This window comes from Somniosus microcephalus, chromosome 12, assembly GCF_052327205.1.
Source record: "Somniosus microcephalus isolate GS21.2 chromosome 12, FLI_Smic_1.0, whole genome shotgun sequence".
Classification (NCBI taxonomy): domain Eukaryota; kingdom Metazoa; phylum Chordata; class Chondrichthyes; order Squaliformes; family Somniosidae; genus Somniosus; species Somniosus microcephalus.
The window spans coordinates 184,258,175-184,278,397 of record NC_140998.1 but is presented as its reverse complement, the minus strand read 5'-3'; the positions used below and the strand labels follow the sequence as shown (position 1 = coordinate 184,278,397).

The 20,223-nt window shown below is 53.4% G+C and overlaps 1 pseudogene; it reads right to left on the bottom strand.

Annotated features, from left to right (window-relative positions):
* Window positions 1-19,496, bottom strand: part of LOC147109757 (guanylate-binding protein 7-like) — a 367,888-nt pseudogene extending 348,392 nt beyond the window's left edge.
* Between the last annotated feature and the right edge of the window lie 727 nt (window positions 19,497-20,223).

Below are 20,223 nucleotides of genomic sequence, written 5' to 3'. Positions count from 1 at the left end.
GGAAGGGGAGAGAGGGAGATTGGGGAATGGGGAATACGGGAGGGGAAGGGGAGAGAGGGAGATTGGGGAATGAGGAGATACGGGAGGGGAAGGGGAGAGAGGGAGATTGGGGAATGGGGGATATGGGAGGGGAAGGGGACAGAGGGAGATTTGGGGAATGGGGGATATGGTAGGGGGAGGGGAGAGAGGGAGAATGGGGATACGGGGGGGGAAGGGGAGTGAGGGAGATTGGGGAATGGGGAATACAGTAGGGGAAGGGGAGAGAGGGAAATTGGGGAATGGGGAAATATGTTAGGGGAAGAGGAGAGAGGGAGATTGGGGAATGGGGAGATACGGGAGGGGAACGGGAGAGAGGGAGATTGGGGAATGGGGAGATATGGGAAGGGAAGGGGAGAGTGGGAGATTGGGGAATGGGGATACGGTAGGGGAAGGGGAGAGAGGGAGATTGGGGAATGGGGATACGGTATGGGAAGGGGAGAGAGGGAGATTGGGGAATGGGGAGATACGGGAGGGGAAAGGGAAAGAGGGAGATTGGGGAATGGGGGCTACGTCGGAGAAGGGGAGAGAGGGAGATTGGGGAATGGGGAAATATGGTAGGGGAAGAGGAGAGAGGGAGATTGGGGAATGGGGAGATACGGGAGGGGAAGGGGAGAGAGGGAGATTGGGGAATGGGGAGATATGGGAAGGGAAGGGGAGAGTGGGAGATTGGGGAATGGGGATACGGTAGGGGAAGGGGAGAGAGGGAGATTGGGGAATGGGGATACGGTAGGGGAAGGGGAGAGAGGGAGATTGGGGAATGGGGAATATGGGAGGGGAGAGGGAGAGAGGGAGATTGGGGAATGGGGATACTGTAGGGGAAGGGGAGAGAGGGAGATTGGGGAATGGGGAATATGGGAGGGGAAGGGGAGAGAGGGAGATTGGGGAATGGGGAATATGGGAGGGGAAGGGGAGAGAGGGAGATTGGGGAATGGGGATTATGGGAGGGGAAGGGGAGAGAGGGAGATTGGGGAATGGGGATACGGTAGGGGAACGGGAGAGAGGGAGATTGGGGAATGGGGAATATGGGAGGGGAAGGGGAGAGAGGGAGATTGGGGAATGGGGAGATACGGGAGGGGAAGGGGTGAGAGGGAGATTGGGGAATGGGGAATATGGGAGGGGAAGGGGAGAGAGGGAGATTGGGGAATGGGGATACGGTCGGGGAAGGGGAGAGAGGGAGATTGGGGAATGGGGAGATACGGTAGGGGAAAGGGAGAGAGGGAGATTGGGGAATGGGGAGATACGGGAAGGGAAGGGGAGAGAGGGAGATTGGGGAATGGGGGATACGGGAGGGAAAGGGGAGAGAGGGAGATTGGGGAATGGGGGATACGGGAGGGAAAGGGGAGAGAGGGAGATTGGGGAATGGGGATATAGTAGGGGGAGGGGAGAGAGGGAGATTGGGGAATGGGAGATACGGGAGGGGAAGGGGAGAGAGGGAGATTGGGGAATGGGGGATATGGTAGGGTAAGGGGAGAGAGGGAGATTGGGAAATGGGGATACGGTAGGGGAAGGGGAGAGAGGGAGATTGGGGAATGGGGGATACGGGAGGGGAAGGGGAGAGAGGGAGATTGGGGAATGGGGATACGGTAGGGGAAGGGGAGAGAGGGAGATTGGGGAATGGGGAGATACGGGAAGGGAAGGGGAGAGAGGGAGATTGGGGAATGGGGAATATGGGAGGGGAAGGGGAGAGAGGGAGATTGGGGAATGGGGATACGGTAGGGGAAGGGGAGAGAAGGAGATTGGGGAATGGGGATACGGTAGGGGAAAGGGAGAGAGGGAGATTGGGGAATGGTGAGATAAGGTACGGGAAGGGGAGAGAGGGACATTGGGGAATGGGGGATACGGTAGGGGAAGGGGAGAGAGGGAGATTGGGGAATGTGGAGATACGGGAAGGGAAGGGGAGAGAGGGCGATTGGGGAATGGGGGATACGGGAGGGGAAGGGGAGAGAGTGAGATTGGGGAATGGGGGATATGGTAGGGGAAGGGGAGAGAGGGAGATTGGGGAATGGGGGATACGGTAGGGGAAGGGGAGAGAGGGAGATTGGGGAATGGGGATACGGGAGGGGAAGGGGAGAGAGGGACATTTGGGGAATGGGGGATATGGTAGGGGGAGGGGAGAGAGGGAGAATGGGGATACGGGGGGGAAGGGGAGAGAGGGAGATTGGGGAATGGGAGATATGGGACGTGAAGGGGAGTGAGGGAGATTGGGGAATGTGGAATACAGTAGGGGAAGGGGAGAGAGGGAATTTTCCGGAATGGGGAGATATGGTAGGGGAAGGGGAGAGAGGGAGATTGGGGAATGGGGAGATATGGGAGGGGAAGGGGAGAGTGGGAGATTGGGGAATGGGGAGATATGGGAGGGGAAGGGGAGAGTGGGAGATTGGGGAATGGGGGATACGGGAGTGGAAGGGGAGAGAGGGAGATTGGGGAATGGGGATACGGTATGGGAAGGGGAGAGAGGGAGATTGGGGAATGGGGAGATACGGGAGGGGAAAGGGAAAGAGGGAGATTGGGGAATGGGGGATACGGTCGGAGAACGGGAGAGAGGGACATTGGGGAATGGGGATACGGTAGGGGAAGGGGAGAGAGGGAGATTGGGGAATGGGGAATATGGGAGGGGAAAGGGACAGAGGGAGATTGGGGAATGGGGGATACGGTAGGGGAAGGGGAGAGAGGGAGATTGTGGAATGGGGAGATACGGGAAGGGAAGGGGAGAGAGGGAGATTGGGGAATGGGGGATACGGGAGTGGAAGGGGAGAGAGTGAGATTGGGGAATGGGGGATACGGTAGGGGAAGGGGAGAGAGGGAGATTGGGGAATGGGGGATACGGTAGGGGAAGGGGAGAGAGGCAGATTGGGGAATGGGGATACGGGAGGGGAAGGGGAGAGAGGGACATTTGGGGAATGGGGGATATGGTAGGGGGAGGGGAGAGAGGGAGAATGGGGATACGGGGGGGAAGGGGAGAGAGGGAGATTGGGGAATGGGAGATATGGGAGGTGAAGTGGAGTGAGGGAGATTGGGGAATGGGGAATACAGTAGGGGAAGGGGAGAGAAGGAATTTGGGGAATGGGGAGATATGGTAGGGGAAGGGGAGAGAGGGAGATTGGGGAAAGGGGAGATACGGGAGGGGAAGGGGAGAGAGGAAGATTGGGGAATGGGGAGATATGGGAGGGGAAGGGGAGAGTGGGAGATTGGGGAATGGGGATACGGTAGGGGAAGGGGAGAGAGGGAGATTGGGGAATGGGGAGATACGGGAGGGGAAAGGGAAAGAGGGAGATTGGGGAATGGGGGATACGGTCGGAGAAGGGGAGAGAGGGAGATTGGGCAATGGGGATACGCTAGGGGAAGGGGAGAGAGGGAGATTGGGGATTGGGGAATATGGGAGGGGAAAGGGAGAGAGGGAGATTGGGGAATGGGGATACTGTAGGGGAAGGGGAGAGTGGGAGATTGGGGAATGGGGATACGGTAGGGGAAGGGGAGAGAGGGAGATTGGGGAATGGGGAATATGGGAGGGGAAGGGGAGAGAGGGAGATTGGGGAATGGGGCTAAACGGGAGGGGAAGGGGAGAGAGGGAGATTGGGGAATGGGGAGATACGGGAGGGGAAGGGGAGAGAGGGAGATTGGGGAATGGGGAATATGGGAGGGGAAGGGGAGAGAGGGAGATTGGGGAATGGGGATACGGTAGGGGAACGGGAGAGAGGGAGATTGGGGAATGGGGATACGGTCGGGGAAGGGGAGAGAGGGAGATTGGGGAATGGGGAGATACGGTAGGGGAAAGGGAGAGAGGGAGATTGGGGAATGGGGAGATACGGGAGGGGAAGGGGAGAGAGGGAGATTGGGGAATGGGGATACAGTAGGGGAAGGGGCGAGTGGGAGATTGGGGAATGGGGGATACGGGAAGGGAAGGGGAGAGAGGGAGATTGGGGAATGTGGGATACGGGAGGGGAAGGGGAGAGAGGGAGATTGGGGAATGGGGATACAGTAGGGGGAGGGGAGAGAGGGAGATTGGGGAATGGGGGATACGGGAGGGGAAGGGGAGAGAGGGAGATTGGGGAATGGGGATACGGTAGGGGAAGGGGAGAGAGGGAGATTGGGGAATGGGGATACAGGAGTGGAAGGGGAGAGAGGGAGATTGGGAAATGGGGATACGGTAGGGGAAGGGGAGAGAGGGAGATTGGGGAATGGGGGATACGGGAGGGGAAGGGGAGAGAGGGAGATTGGGGAATGGGGAGACGGTAGGGGAAGGGGAGAGAGGGAGATTGGGGAATGGGGAGATACGGGAAGGGAAGGGGAGACAGGGAGATTGGGGAATGGGGAATACGGTAGGGGAAGGGGAGAAAGGGAGATTGGGGAATGGGGAGATACGGGAAGGGAAGGGGAGAGAGGGAGATTGGGGAATGGGGAATACGGTAGGGGAAGGGGAGAGAGGGAGATTGGGGAATGGGGAATACAGTAGGGGAAGGGGAGAGAGGGAGATTGGGGAATGGGGGATACGGGAGGGGAAGGGGAGAGAGGGAGATTGGGGAATGGGGGATACGGGAGGGGAACGGGAGAGAGGGAGATTGGGGAATGGGGGATACAGGAGGGGAAGGGTTGAGAGGGAGATTGGGGAATGGGGGATACGGGAGGGGAAGGGGAGAGAGGGAGATTGGGGAATGGGGATACGGTAGCAGAAGGGGAGAGAGGGAGATTGGGGAATGGGGAGATACGGGAGGGGAAGGGGAGAGAGGGAGATTGGGGAATGGGGATACGGTCGGGGAAGGGGAGAGAGGGAAATTGGGGAATGGGGATACGGTAGGGGAAGGGGAGAGAGGGAGATTGGGGAATGGGGAGATACGGGAGGGGAAAGGGAGAGAGGGAGATTGGGGAATGGGGGATAGGGTAGGAGAAGGGGAGAGAGGGAGATTGGGGAATGGGGATACGGTAGCAGAAGGGGAGAGAGGGAGTTTGGGGAATGGGAAATACGGGAGGGGAAGGGGAGAGAGGGAGATTGGGGAATGGGGAATATGGGAGGGGAAGGGGAGAGAGGGAGATTGGGGAATGGGGATACGGTAGGGGAAGGGGAGAGAAGGAGATTGGGGAATGGGGATACGGTAGGGGAAAGGGAGAGAGGGAGATTGGGGAATGGGGAGATATGGTAGGGGAAGGGGAGAGAGGGACATTGGGGAATGGGGGATACGGTAGGGGAAGGGGAGAGAGGGAGATTGGGGAATGGGGAGATACGGGAAGGGAAGGGGAGAGAGGGAGATTGGGGAATGGGGGATACGGTAGGGGAAGGGGAGAGAGGGAGATTGGGGAATGGGGATACGGGAAGCGAAGGGGAGAGAGGGAGATTGGGGAATGGGGGATACGGTCGGGGAAGGGGAGAGAGGGAGATTGGGGAATGGGGGATACGGTAGGGGAAGGGGAGAGAGTGAGATTGGGGAATGGGGATACGGGAGTGGAAGAGGAGAGAGGGAGATTGGGGAATGGGGATATGGTAGGGGAAGGGGAGAGAGGGAGATTGGCGAATGGGGATACGGTAGGGGAAGGGGAGAGAGGGAGATTGGGGAATGGGGATACGGTAGGGGAAGGGGAGAGAGGGAGATTGGGGAATGTGGAGATACGGTAGGGGAAGGGGAGAGAGTGAGATTGGGGAATGGGGGATACGGTAGGGGAAGGGGAGAGAGGGAGATTGGGGAATGGGGAGACACGGGAGGGGAAGGGGAGGGAGGGAGATTGGGGAATGGGGGATACGGGAGGGGAAGGGGGGAGAGAGGGAGATTGGGGAATGGGGTATACGGGAGACGAGGGGGAGAGAGGGAGATTGGGGAATGGGGGATACGGGAGGGGAAGGGGAGAGAGGGAGATTGGGGAATGGGGTATACAGGAGGGGAAGGGGAGAGAGGGAGATTGGGGAATGGGTGATACGGGAGGGGAAGGGGAGAGAGGGAGATTGGGGATTGGGGAGATATGGGAGGGGAAGGGGAGAGAGGGAGATTGGGAAATGGGAATACGGTAGGGGAAGGGGAGAGAGGGAGATTGGGGAATGGGGGATACGGGAGGGGAAGGGGAGAGAGGGAGATTGGGGAATGGGGAGATACGGTTGGGGAAGGGGAGAGAGGGAGATTGGGGAATGGGGGATAAGGGAGGGGAAGGCGAGAGAGGGAGATTGGGGAATGGGGGATACGGTAGGGGAAGGGGAGAGAGGGAGATTGTGGAATGGGAATACGGTAGGGGAAGGGGAGAGAGGGAGATTGGGAAATGGGGGGCATGGTTGGGGAAGGGGAGAGAGGGAGATTGGGGAATGGGGATACGGGAGGGGAAGGGGAGAGAGGGAGATTGGGGAATGGGGATACGGTAGGGGAAGGGGAGAGAGGGAGATTGGGGAATGGGGATACGGTTGGGGAAGGGGAGAGAGGGAGATTGGGGAATAGGGGATAAGGGAGGGGAAGGGGAGAGAGGGAGATTGGGGAATGGGGGATACGGTAGGGGAAGGGGAGAGAGGGAGATTGGGGAATGGGGATACGGGAGGGGAAGGGCAGTGAGGGAGATTGGGGAATGGGGAGATACGGGAGGGGAAGGGGAGAGAGGGAGATTGGGGAATGGGGATACGGGAGGCGAAGGGGAGAGAGGGAGATTGGGGAATGGGGAGATACGGGAGGGGAAGGGGAGAGCGGGAGATTGGGGAATGGGGGATATGGGAGGGGAAGGGGAGTGAGGGAGATTGGGGAATGGGGGATACGGGAGGGGAAGGGGAGAGAGGGAGATTGGGGAATGGGGGATATGGTAGGGGAAGGGGAGAGAGGGAGAATGGGGATACGGGAGGCGAAGGGGAGAGAGGGAGATTGGCGAATGAGAGATACGGGAGGTGAAGGGGGGTGAGGGAGATTGGGGAATGGGGAATACAGTAGGGGAAATTGGGGAATGGGGAGATGGGGAGATACGGTAGGGCAAGGGGAGAGAGGGAGATTGGGGAATGGGGAGATACGGGAGGGGAAGGGGAGAGAGGGAGTTTGGGGAATGGGTGATACATTTGGGGAAGGGGAGAGAGGTAGATTGGGGAATGGGGGATACGGTTGGGGAAGGGGAGAGAGGGAGATTGGGGAATGCGGGATACGGGAGGGGAAGGGGAGGGAGGGAGATTGGTGAATGGAGACTGGGAGAATGGGGAAGCGGATTAGGTCGGTGAGGGTTTCTCTGTACATCTCCACTGGGAGTTCACTTCTCCACTGAGCTGACTCTTTGACCTAAAGTCACCTCCCGCCCTCCATCAACAGCTCGGTAAATTTATTCACCTCAACAAGAAACTTGCTCACTTCAGCTCTGCTGCTTCCTGCTGACTCAGAGCTGGGTGAATTGAGTCTTCTCCTGGGAACATGTGTGAATCTGCACAGTGGGTATGGGGAGCTGTTGGGCTATGGGGGCATTACCCAGATGCAATCTTCACCCAAAATCCACACCAACGCACACACATCCCCACACCCCCCACCCCACATACACACTCACAGGAGGCATTGATCTAGAGTGGGAAGTCGGGCTGACTTTCCACCCCCCTACTCTTATTTGGAAGGAGGAGAGCATGCCAGGGGATCTCAGAGACGTCGTAATCGTGACCATCTTCAAGAAAGGTGACAAGTTCGATTGTGGTAATTACAGAGGAGTCTCCCTGCTGTCTGCCACAGGGAAAGTCATCGCAAGAATCCTCCTCAATCGCCTTCTCCCAGTGGCTGAAGAGCTCCTCCCAGAGTTGCAATGCGGATTCCGCCCACTAAGGGCCACAATGAACATGATCTTCACCGCGCGTCAACTGTGACCGTTTACACTTCCTCTGGACCCATCTTTTGTTTCTTTGCTTGTCCTATTACCTCCTGCTTTCACCTTGCCCTATCATCCCTTTTGTCATTTAATCTCTCCTGCCTTCACCCTATCACAGATCTTCTTTTGTTCTTTCCTCCCCTTCTCCCTTTCCCTGCCCCTGCACCTGTTCCATCTCCAGCTTTTTCCAGTTCTGACGAGGGGCTATCGACCTGAAACGCTCACTCTGTTTCTCTCTCCACAGATGCTGCCTGACCTGCTGAGTATTTCATAGCATCATGGAGCGCAGTAGGAGGCCATTTGGCCCATTGTGCCTGTGCCGGCTCTTTGAACGAGCTCTCCAATTAATCCCACTCTCCTTCTGTTTCCCACAGCCCTGCAATTTTTAACCACTTCAAGTATTTATCCAATTCCCTTTTGAAAGTTACTGTTGAATCTGCTTCCACCGCCCTTTCAGGCAGCGCATTCCAGATCACAACAACTCGCTGCTTAAAAACAATAATCTCCTCATCTCCCCCTCTGGTTCTTTTCTCCATTATCTTAACTCTGTGTCCTCTGGTTACCGACCCTCCTGCCAGTGGAGACAGTTTCATCTTATCTACTCCATCAAAACCCTTCATGATTTTGAACACCTCTATTAAATCTCCTCTTAACCTTCTCTGCTCTAAGGAGAACAATCCCAGCTTCTCCAGTCTCTCCAAGTATCTGAAGTCCCTCATCCCTGGAACCATTCTAGTCAATCTCCTCTGCACCCTCTCCAAGGCCTTGACATCCTTCCTAAAGTGCGGTGCCCAGAATTGAATACAATACTCCAGCTGAGGTGTTTTATAAAGGCTTAGCATAACTTCCTTGCTTTTGTACTCTATGGGGGAAAAATTCAGTATCGCCCCGTTTGGGGCGCCATTATCGGCCGTTCGCAAAGTTCAGCGCCTGGCGCTAATTATCGCCTCCAACGGTAAACTTGGCTTTTATCGCCCCTGGAGGTGATTGGAGCGCTAAATCAGGCACGTCACACCTGTCTTAAGGCGCAAAGGCCGAGGAGCGAGGCGCTACCTCAGAGAGCTGGCGAAGCAAGGATGGGCAAATCAAAATGAACCTGCAAAGTGCTGCTCAGCACCCAAAACTCCTTCACCCAGCGTTGAATCTCTCCAGAAGTCTCTCTCTCTCTCTCTCTCTCTCAGAATGTGTGGTGCAAAAATGTCACTGACAAAAAAGGCAGGAAGCGGTCGCCTTTAAATAGCACTCCCCCAGTCCCTTTCTGACATCATAACACTCCCCTCAACCTGTCGTTGCTAGAGGCAGCGGTAAGGCAGGGGGCGCCACTCAATATCCAGGGTGTTGCGCACTCGACTGACGTCACAATCTGCTGGCGCAGGAGATCGTGGCGGTAGTGTGTAGCGCCGCCGCAAAATGTCTAGTTAATTTCGCGAGCGGCGCAAACATCGCCGCGCCCGGGCGCTAGTTGCTTTGCGCCCCATTAGCGCCCTTTTCAGGCACTAACGGGAGGCGCAAACCAACTGAATTTTTCCCCCGTGCCTCTATTTATAAAGCAAGGATCCCGTATGCATTTTTAACAGCTGTCTCAACCTGCCCTGCCACCTTCAAAGATTTGTGCACATGAACTGTCAGGTGGGGGCAGGGAGCACAGTGCTTATGTTACTGGACAGAAGTCTAGACCAATGATCCAGAAACATGAATTCATATCTCACAACAGCTGCTGGGGAATTTTAATTCCGTTTTTTTGTATTCGTTCATGGGATGTGGGCGTCGCTGGCGAGGCAGCATTTATTGCCCATCCCAAGTTGCCCTTCAGAAGGTGGTGGTGAGTCGCCTTCTTGTATCGCTGCCGTCCGTTTGGTGAAGGTGCTCCCACAGTGCTGTTAGGGAGGGAGTTCCAGGATTTTGACCCAGCAACGATGAAGGATCGGCGATATACAGGAAGACTACCTTTTATCCGAACTTCCGAAAACCGAAACCCTCTAAAAACCGAAGGTTTTTTCGTTCAGCGTAAGTCGTGCGCACGACATGACCAGAGTGGCGCACGACTTACGCTGAGCAGAGGGTCAGTGTAAGTCGTGCGCACGACCCCGACCCCCGCCGACGACCCCCCGCGGATCCCCCCGCCGACCCCCCCGCGGACCCCCGCCGACCCCCCCCGCCGACCCCGACTCCCGCCGACCCCCCCCGCCGAACCCCCGCGGACCCCCCCGCCGACCCCGACTCCCGCCGACCCCCCCGCCAAACCCCCGCGGACCCCCGCGGACCCCCCCGCCGACCCCGACTCCCGCCGACCCCCCCGCCGACCCCCCCGCCGACCCCCCGCCGACCCCCCCGCCGACCCCGACCCCCGCCGACCCCCACCGCCAACCCCGACAACCCCCACCCCCAACGACCCCCCCCCCGCGGACCCCCGACGACCCCCCCCGCCGACCCACCCCCGACAAATTTCCCAGTCTTATAAAATACCTTCCGAAATCCGAAATTTTCCGAAAACCGAAACACGGCTGGTCCCGAGGTTTTCAGATAAAGGATAGTCTACCTGTACTTCTAAATCAGGATGGTGTGTGACTTGGAGGGGACCTTGGAGGTGGTGGTGTTCCCATGCGCCTGCTGCCCTTGTCCTTCTAGGTGGAAGAGGTCGCGGGTTTGAGAGGTGCTGCCGAAGAAGCCTTGGTGAGTTGCTGCAGTGCATCTTGTAGATGATACACACTGCAGCCACGGTGCGCCAGTGGTGGAGGGAGTGAAAGTTTAAGGTGGTGGATGGGGTGCCAATCAAGCGGGCTGCTTTGTCCTGGATGATGTCTAGCTTCTTGAGTGTTGTTGGAGCTGTACTCATCCAGGCAAGTGGAGAGGATTCCATCACACTCCTTACTTGTGCCTTGTAGATGGTGGAAAGGCTTTGAGGAGTCAGGAGGGAGACACTCGCCGCAGAATACCCAGCCTCTGACCTGCTCTTGTAGCCACAGTATTTATGTGGCTGGTCCAGTTAAGTTTCTGGTCAATGGTGATCCCCAGGATGTTGATAGTGGGGGATTCAGCGATGGTAATGCCGTTGAGTGTCAAGTGGAGGTGGTTAGACTCTCGCTTGTTGGAGATAGTCATTGCCTGGCACTTCTGTGGCGCGAATGTTACCTGCCATTTATCAGCCCAAGCCTGAACGTCTTCCAGGTCTTGTTGCATGCGGGCATGGACTGCTTCATTATCTGAGGAGTTGTGAATGGCACTGAACAATGTGCAGTCATCAGCGAACATCCCCATTTCTGACCTTATGATGGAGGGAAGGTCATTGACGAAGCAGCTGAAGATGGTTGGGCCTAGGACACTGCCCTGAGGAACTCCTGCAGCGATGTCCTGGGGCTGTGATAATTGACCTTCAACCACCACAACCATCTTCCTTTGTGCGAGGTATGACTCCAGCCAGTGGAGTGTTTTCCCCTTTTAGATCTCCTAATTCATATGCTCTTATCGGAAAATACTTTACAACAAACTTTTTAAAAATCCTACCCATTATCACCACGCTGCCATGCATGTCAGTTTAACGTTATGATGACTAAAATAAATGAGTTGTACAATGAAGCAGTTTATATTTATGGCTTGGGCCAGCAGGAACAGGCCAGCGAGCATTCCGCCCATGGACCGTCTGTTGGATTACTGATGTTAAAACCAAGCCTCAACTCTACTGTGAACCAAATCCAAACCCGAGGCCGTTACAGATACTGGGCTCGAATTTCCAAGCCCCGTGGAGGCGGGTTTGGAGGCGGGAGTGGGGGGGGAAATTGCAGAATCGGGGGGGCACGAACCCTTCCCGCCCCAACCCGCCTCCATGCCCGTTTCCCAGGAGGCGGGTACCCAACCTGTGCTGGGAGCCACCTCCCCGAGGCGGGAAGGGGATTAGTGCCAATTAACTGCCTGTTAACAGGTAGTTAACAGGCAGTTTTTGGCCTAATCCCTATTTTTAGCCCTGAAGTGTGGGATTCCCGACGGCTCCAAACCACGCCAAGTTAGCGAGGCGGACCGTCGGGCTGAAGGACTTGGAGGGTTCGAGATGTCCGGTGTTCAGGTGAGTGATGGGTGCATGAGTGCAGAGGTAAGTGTGTTTGGTGTGTGTAAAGTGTTTAAATAAGTTTTACTTACCTTTACAGCCTTCCTTCCTTCAGGTCTCGGGAGTCCCTCATCTCACTGGCACAGAAAGCAGAATAGCTGCAAGCTGTCAAAAGTTGCAGCATTCTGCTTTCTGTTCTGGAGATATTTCTTCTGCTTTCTGTTCTGGAGAGATTTCTAACTGAGTCTGTGGAGATGGACTCAAGTTCGAAGTCAGATTGTCAGTGTTTGACAGTTTCACAGAGCTGTCAAACGCTGATACAGGTAGACTATCCTTTATCCGAAAACCTCGGGACCAGCCGAGTTTCGGATAAAGGAGAATTTCGGATTTCGGAAGGTGGGTCGGCGGGGGTCCGCAGGGGGGTCGGCGGGGGGTCGTGCGCACGACTTACGCTGACGCTCAGCGTAAGTCAGTCGGGGTCGGCGGGGGTTGGGGCCGGCGGGGTCCGCGGGGGGGTCGGCGGTTGTCGGGGCTGGCGGGGTCGGCGGTTGTCGGGGCCGGCGGGGTCCGCGGGGGGGTCGGCGGGGGGTCGTGCACACGACTTACCCTTTATCCGAACTTCCGCAACCGGAACCCTCTAAAAACCGAAGGTTTTTTCGTTCAGCGTAAGTCGTACGCACGACTTACGCTGAACGAAAAAACCTTCGGTTTTTAGAGGGTTTCGGTTTTCGGAAGTCCGGATAAAGGGTAGTCTACCTGTATTTCACCTGTCAAAAGCTCTTGACAGATGAAATGTCAATCGCTGACGTCACCAGTAACCAGGTGTCCCTTAATTGGTCTGCTGAGCCCGCTGGGCGGACTCAACAAGGTCAATCAAGGGAATATCGCGTGGGTTGGCCACAAATCGATGGAGGCGGGACTACAACCCAAAAAGTGGAAGTCCCGCCTCCATCACGTCCCCATTGACAAAATCCAGCCCACTGTGTCTGAGATAGTCCAGAGGTAACAGTACGTTTTATTGGCCCAGAAATTCGGGTCTCCACGGGTGAGTACGCACGGGGTACTCACCCGTAGGCCCGATAGAAGTGCCGGTTTCCTGCATGCACTGCGCATGTACGGGAAACCGGCACTTCCGTTCCTCTGAACAAGGAGGTTCAGAGGTCAAACGCATGCGCGGGGGAGGCTGCGTGTGAGCATCAAACTTCGTTTTTTTTTACAGGTTTTCATGCGAGGGTAAGCCTACAGGATTTAGAAATGTAAAAAGCAGGTCTAAGGCCTGCTTTTTACAAGGTAAGTGGTGAATTAATTAAAATTAAAACATTTTTTTCACAGGTTTATTATTTTTAAATACTTTAAAGCAAGGTAAGTTTATTTTTAGCCCCGTTAGAATATAAAATTATTTTTTTCAAAAATTTAAATTATTGTTTAAAATAGTTATTTCATGTAATTTATAGTTTATTTAAAAAATGTGATAAAAAAAAATGTATTTGAATGTTTAGTGCTATTTTGGGGCCGTAGTATTTATAAGTTTTGACAGCTCTTCCTGTCAATCTTATGAATGGAGCATTCCCTACTCCGATTGGCTCCCCATGGCCCACGTGATCCCAGGGGATGCATCGAACTAACTGCGCCCCTGGGATACGCAAGCACTGCTTGCTGGCAGCTGGAGGAGGCCCAGGATCGGAATCCCACGGAGCCCTACAGCTCAACGGCCGGCGCGCAAGATAAGTGCAGATCGGGGGCTTACACCCGCGGGAAGCCCCCGACCTGAATTTCTGGGCCATAGTTGTTTCTGGCCAGCACCGTAAACTCTGCTCCTTGTCACGGACTCCAACCTCCTCCTCAGCCATTCAGTCAGGCTGAACCAGACAGTGTGAGGCCTTAACTTCTGTTTGATCCAGAGCTGAGCTGCAAGCACCACATCCGACTCTTCACCACAACATCCTGTTTTCATCTCTGTAACACTAAGAAGCTCGACACTGTCCAGGACAAAGCAGCCCGCTTGATCGGCACCCCATCCGCCACCTTAAACATTCACTCCCTCCACCACCAGCGTACCGTGGCTGCAGTGTGGACCATCTACAAGACGCACTGCAGCAACTCGCCAAGGCTTCTTCGGCAGCACCTCCCAAACCCGCGACCTCTTCCACCTAGAAGGACAAGGGCAGCAGGCGCATGGGAACACCACCACCTCCAAGTTCCCCTCCAAGCCACACACCATCCTGACTTGGAAATATATCGGCCGTTCCTTCATTGTCGCTGGGTCAAAATCCTGGAACTCTCTCCCTAACAGCACTGTGGGAGCACCTTCACCACACGGACTGCAGCGGTTCAAGAAGGCAGCTCACCACCACCTTCTCAAGAGCAAGTAGTGATGGGCAGTAAATGCAGGCCTTGCCAGCGATGCCCACATCCCATAAATGATTATTAAAAAAGGTTCTCTGTTCCTGCACCCCCTTTAAAATTGTACCATTTAGTTTATACAATGTCTCTTCATTCTTCCTACCAAAATGCCTTCCCTCACACTTCCAGTATTTATTACAATAATTCTCATCCTCTCTCTATTACTTCCCGTACGTTACCTTTTCCTTTGCTTCAAGTCTGTCGACATCCAGAATAATCAGACACTGATCATTGCAATCAGGGTGAGGGAGACACCACATCCACATTCGCCAGCCAGGGGGCTTTGTCCCAGATCCCAGGGGGAATCCTGTGTGTGCTCAAAGAACAAACTTGCATGGGGTTAAATTACAAAGACAGGTTGCACAGACTAGGACAATAGCAAAATACTGCGGACGCTGGAAATCTGAAATAACAACAGAAAATGCTGAAAACACCCAGCAGGCCAGGCAGCATAGAAACATAGAAGATAGGAGCAGGAGTAGGCCATTTGGCCCCTCGAGCCTGCTCCGCCATTCAATGCGATCATGGCTGATCATCCAAATTCAGTACCCGGTCCCTGCTTTCTCCCCATATCCCTTGATCCCTTTAGCCTTAAGAAATATATCCAACTCCTTCTTGAATATATTTAATGTATTGGTCTCTACTGCCTTCTGTGGTAGAGAATTCCACAGGTTCACCACTCTCTTGGTGAAGAAATTCCTCCTTATCTCTGTCCTAAATGGCTTACCCCTTATCCTTAGACTGTGACCCCTGGTTCTGGACTCCCTCCCAGCCTTCCTGCATCTAGACTGTCTAGTCCAGTTAGAATTTTATAGGTTTCAATGAGATTCCCTCTCATTCTTCTAAACTCTAGTGAATATAAGCCTAATCGACCCAATCTCTCTTCATAAGTCATTCCTGCCATCCCAGGTATCAGTCTGGTGAATCTTCGCTGCACTCCCTCCATGGCAAGAACATCCTTCCTCAGATAAGGCAATCAAAACTGCACACAATACTCAAGGTGTGGACTCACCAAGGCCCTGTACAACTGCAGCAAGGCATCCTTGCTCCTGTACTCGAACCCTCTCGCTATGAAGGCCAACATACCATTTGCCTTCTTAACCGCCTGCTGCACCTGCATGCTTACCTTCAGCGACTGGTGCACAAGGACACACAGGTCTCGTTGTACATCCCCTTCTCCCAATCTACTGCCATTCAGATAATAATCTGCCTTCCTGTTTTTGCCATCAAAGTGGATAACCTCGCAATTATCCACATTATACTGCATCTGCCATGCATATGCCCAATCGCTCAACCTGTCCAAATCATACTGGAGTTTCTCTACATCCTCCTCACAGCACACACACCCACCCAGCTTTGTGTCATCTGCAAACTTGGAGATATTACATCTAGTTCCCTCATCTAGATCATTAATACATATTGTGAATAACTGGGCTCCTAGCACCGATCCCTGCGGTACCCCACTAGTCACTGCCTTCCACTTGGAAAAAGACCCGTTTATTCCAACTCTTTGCTTCCTGTCTGCCAACCAGTTTTCTATCCAAGTCAGTACCTTACCCCCAATCCCATGTGCTTTAACTTTGCACGCTAGTCTCTTATGCGGGACCTTATCAAAAGACTTCTGCAATTCCAAATACACCACATCCACTGGTTCTCCCTTATCTATTCTACCAGTTACATCCTCAAAAAATTCCAGATTAGTCAAGCATGATTTACCTTCTGTAAATCCATGTTGACTTTGTCTGATCCTGTCACTGTTTTCCAAGTGCTCTGCTATTACACCTTTTATAATGGACTCTAGCATTTTCCCCACTACCGATGTCAGGCTTACCAGTCTATAATTCCCCGTTTCTTCTCTACCACCTTTTTTAAATAGTGGGGTTATATTAGCTACCCTCCAATCCATGGGTACTGTTCCAGAGTCTATCGAGTTCTGGAAGATGACCAGCAATGCATCTACTATTTCTAGGGCCACTTCCTTAAGTACCCTAGGATGTAGATTATCAGGCCCTGGGGATTTATCGGCCTTCAATCCCGTCAATTTCCCTAACACCATTTCCCTACAAATACTGATTTCTTTCAGTTCCACCCTTTCATCAGACCCTATGTTCCCTGACATCTCTGGGAGGTTATTTGTGTCCTCCTTTGTGAAGACAGAACCAAAATATGTATTTAATTGGTCTGCCATTTCTTTGTTCCCCATTATAAATTCACCTGATTCTGAATGCAAGGGACCTACGCTTGACTTCACCAATCTTTTTCTCTTCACATATCTATAAAAGCTTTTATAGTCACTTTTTATGTTCCCTGCAAGGTTACTCTCATATTCTATTTTCCCCTTCTTAATTAATCCCTTTGTCCTCCTTTGTTGAATCCTAAACTGCTCCCAATCCTCAGGTTTACTGCTTTTTCTGGCCAATTTATATGTCCTCTCCTTGGATCTTATGCTAACCCTAATTTCCCTTGTTAGCCACGGTTGAGTCACCTTTTTTGTTTTATTTTTATGCCAAACAGGGATGAACAAATTCTGTAATTCATCCATGCGGTCTTTGAACGTTTGCCATTGCCTATCCACCATCAACCCTTAGAGTGACATTCCCCAATCAATCCTACACAACTCGCACCTCAGACCATTGTAGTTTCCTTCATTTAAATTCAGGACCCCAGTCTCTGAGTCAACTACTTCATTCTCCATCTTAATGAAGAATTCTATCATATTATGATCGCTCCGACCCAAGGGGCCTCGTAAAACAAGATTGCTAATTAATCCTTTCTCATTACATAATACCCAGTCTAAGATGGCCTGATCTTTGGTTGGTTCCTTGACATATTGGTCCAGGAAACCATCCCGTAAACACTCCTGGAATTCCTCCTCCACAGTATTGTTACTAATTTGGTTAGCCCAATCTATATGTAGATTAAAGTCACCTATGATGACTGCTGTGCCCTAGGATGTAGATTATCAGGCCCTGGGGATTTATCGGCCTTCAATCCCGTCAATTTCCCTAACACCATTTCCCTACAAATACTGATTTCATTCAGTTCCTCCCTCTCATCAGACCCTATGTTCCCCGACATCTCTGGGAGTTTATTTGTGTCCTCCTTTGTGAAGACAGAACCAAAGTATGTATTTAATTGGTCAGCCATGTCTTTGTTCCCCATTATAAATTCCCTTGCTTCTGACTGCAAGGGACCTACGCTTGACTTTACCAATCTTTTTCTCCACATATCTATAGAAGCTTTTACAGGCAGTTTTTCTGTTCCCTGAAAGCTAACTCTCATACTCTATTTACCCCCTCTTAATTAATCCCTTTGTCCTCCTTTGCTGAATCCTAAACTGCTCACAATCCTCAGGTTTGCTGCTTTTTCTGGCCAATTTATATGTCCTCTACTTGGATCTTATGCTATCCCTAATTTCCCTTGTTAGCTACGGTTGAGTCACCTTAAGAAATATATCTAACTCCTTCTTGAATATATTTAATGAATTGCCCTCAACTGCCTTCTGTGGTAGAGAATTCCACAGGTTCACCACTCTCTGGGTGAAGAAATTCCTCCTCATCTCTATCCTAAATGGCTTACCCCTTATCTTTAGACTGTGACCCCTGGTTCTGGACTCCCCCGCCATCGGGAACATCCTTCCTGCATCTAGTCTGTCTAGTCCTGTTAGAATTTTATAAGTTTCAATGAGATCCCCTCTCATTCTTCTAAACTCTAGCGAATATAAGCCCAATCGACCCAATCTCTCCTCATACGTCATTCCTGCCATCCCAGGTATCAGTCTGGTGAATCTTCGCTGCACTCTCTCCATGGCAAGAACATCCTTCCTCTGATAAGGCGACCAAAACTGCGCACAATACTCAAGGTGTGGTCTCACCAAGCCCCTGTACAACTGCAGCAAGACATCCTTGCTCCTGTACTCGAATCCTCTCGCTATAAAGGCCAACATACCATTTCCCTTCTTACCCGCCTGCTGCACTTGCAGGCTTACCTTCAGTGACTGGTGCATCCATGGAGAGAGAAACAGAGTTTACATTTCAGGTCTGTGACCCTTCATCAACACTGGAAAAAGTTGCAGTCCGTGTGGTGAAGGTGCTCCCACAGTGCTGTTAGGGAGGGAGTTCCAGGATTTTGACCCAGCGTCGATGAAGGAACGGCCAATATATTTCCAAGTCAGGATGGCGTGTGACTTGGAGGGAAACTCGGAGGTGGTGGTGTTCCCAGGTGGCTGCTGCTCTTGTCCTTCTAGGGGGCAGAGGTCACGGATATTGGGAGCCGAACCCACGACCTGCGACCTTCTGGCCCCGAGGCGAGAGTGTGGCCCACTGAGCCACCGCTGACACCGGGAGAGTTCGCTGCTCTCCGCCGATCAGTCACGAGGGCAGACAGGCCTCAGAAGTGATGGCACAGGCCCAGGATGGAGCCTGGAACTTTCCTCAGCTGCATGTCTCAGTCCCACACCATGACTCAGCGAGTGAGAGTGAGGCTCCGAGATCTCCACTACTTTGACCCCACCCCACACACCCACCGCCCCCTTGCCCCCAAACCCCTTCTCAAGGAATCGAAGTTGACCTCAGTAAAAGCAACTCCACTATCTCGCTGGCACATAACTTGCATTTATACAGCTCCTTTAACGTCCCAAGACACTTCACAGGCTCGATTATCAGACTAAATCTGACACTGAGCCACATCTGGAGATATTAGGGCAGGTGACCAAAAGCTGGGTCAAAGAGGTCGGTTTTACGGAGCGTCTTAAAGGAGAAGAGAGAGAGGCGGAGAGGTTTCAGGAGGGAATTCCAGAGCTCGGGGCCCAGGCAGCTGAAGGCACGGCCGCCAATGGTGGAGCGATGGAAATCGGGGGATGCGCAGAAGGCCAGAATTGGAGGAGCGCAGAGATCTGGGGGGGTTGTGGGGCTGGAGAAGGTTTGAGAGATAGGGAGGGGGTGAGGCCATGGAGGCATTTGAGCATGAGGATGAGAATTTTAAATTCTAGGTGTTGCCGGACCGGGAGCCAATGCATGGACATACCTTTCCTCCGATTGGCCAGTCTGTTCATGAGGTCGGACTTCCCGATGTTTGGGGGCCCAAATATCGCCACCACCAGGACAGGCTCTGTAATGCCCGCCAGGATTTGCAAGGCCTCTTGGTTCAGCTTCAGAGACCCTGAGGGAGAAATCTCCAGGAGGCACATGGGCTGCTCCATGTAGCCATCAGATGCCATTACGAACAATCCTCAGATAGCTGGAAAAGAAACAGAAGAGAGTTGGTTGAGAGTAGTTTGGTACTTTGGGAGGGGCTCAATGGCCTCCTCCTGTTCCTATGTAACAAGCTCAAGGGGCTTAATGGCCTCCTCCTGTTCCTATGTAACAAGATCAAGGGGCTGAACAGCCTCCTCCTGGTCCTGTGTAACAGGCTCGAGGGGCTGTATGGCCTCCTCCTGTTCCTATGCAACAGGCTCGAGGGGCTGTATGGCCTCCTCCTGTTCCTATGCAACAGGCTCGAGGGGTTGAATGGCCTCCTCCTGTTCCTGTGTAACAGGCTCGAGGGGCTGAATGGCCTCCTCCTGTTCCTGTGTAACAGGCTCGAGGGACTGAATGGCCTCCTCCTGTTCCTGTGTAACAGGCTCGAGGGACTGAACGGCCTCCTCTTGTTCAACAGACTCGAGGGGCTGAACGGCCTCCTCCTGTTCCTGTGTAACAGGCTCGAGGGGTTGAATGGCCTCCTCCTGTTCCTGTGTAACAGGCTCAAGGGGCTGAACGGCCTCCTCCTGTTCCTGTGTAACAGGCTCGAGGGGTTGAATGGCCTCCTCCTGTTCCTGTGTAACAGGCTCAAGGGGCTGAATGGCTTCCTCCTGTTCCTGTGTAACAGGCTCGAGGGACTGAATGGCCTCCTCCTGTTCCTATGTAACAGGCTCGAGGGGTTGAATGGCCTCCTCCTGTTCCTGTGTA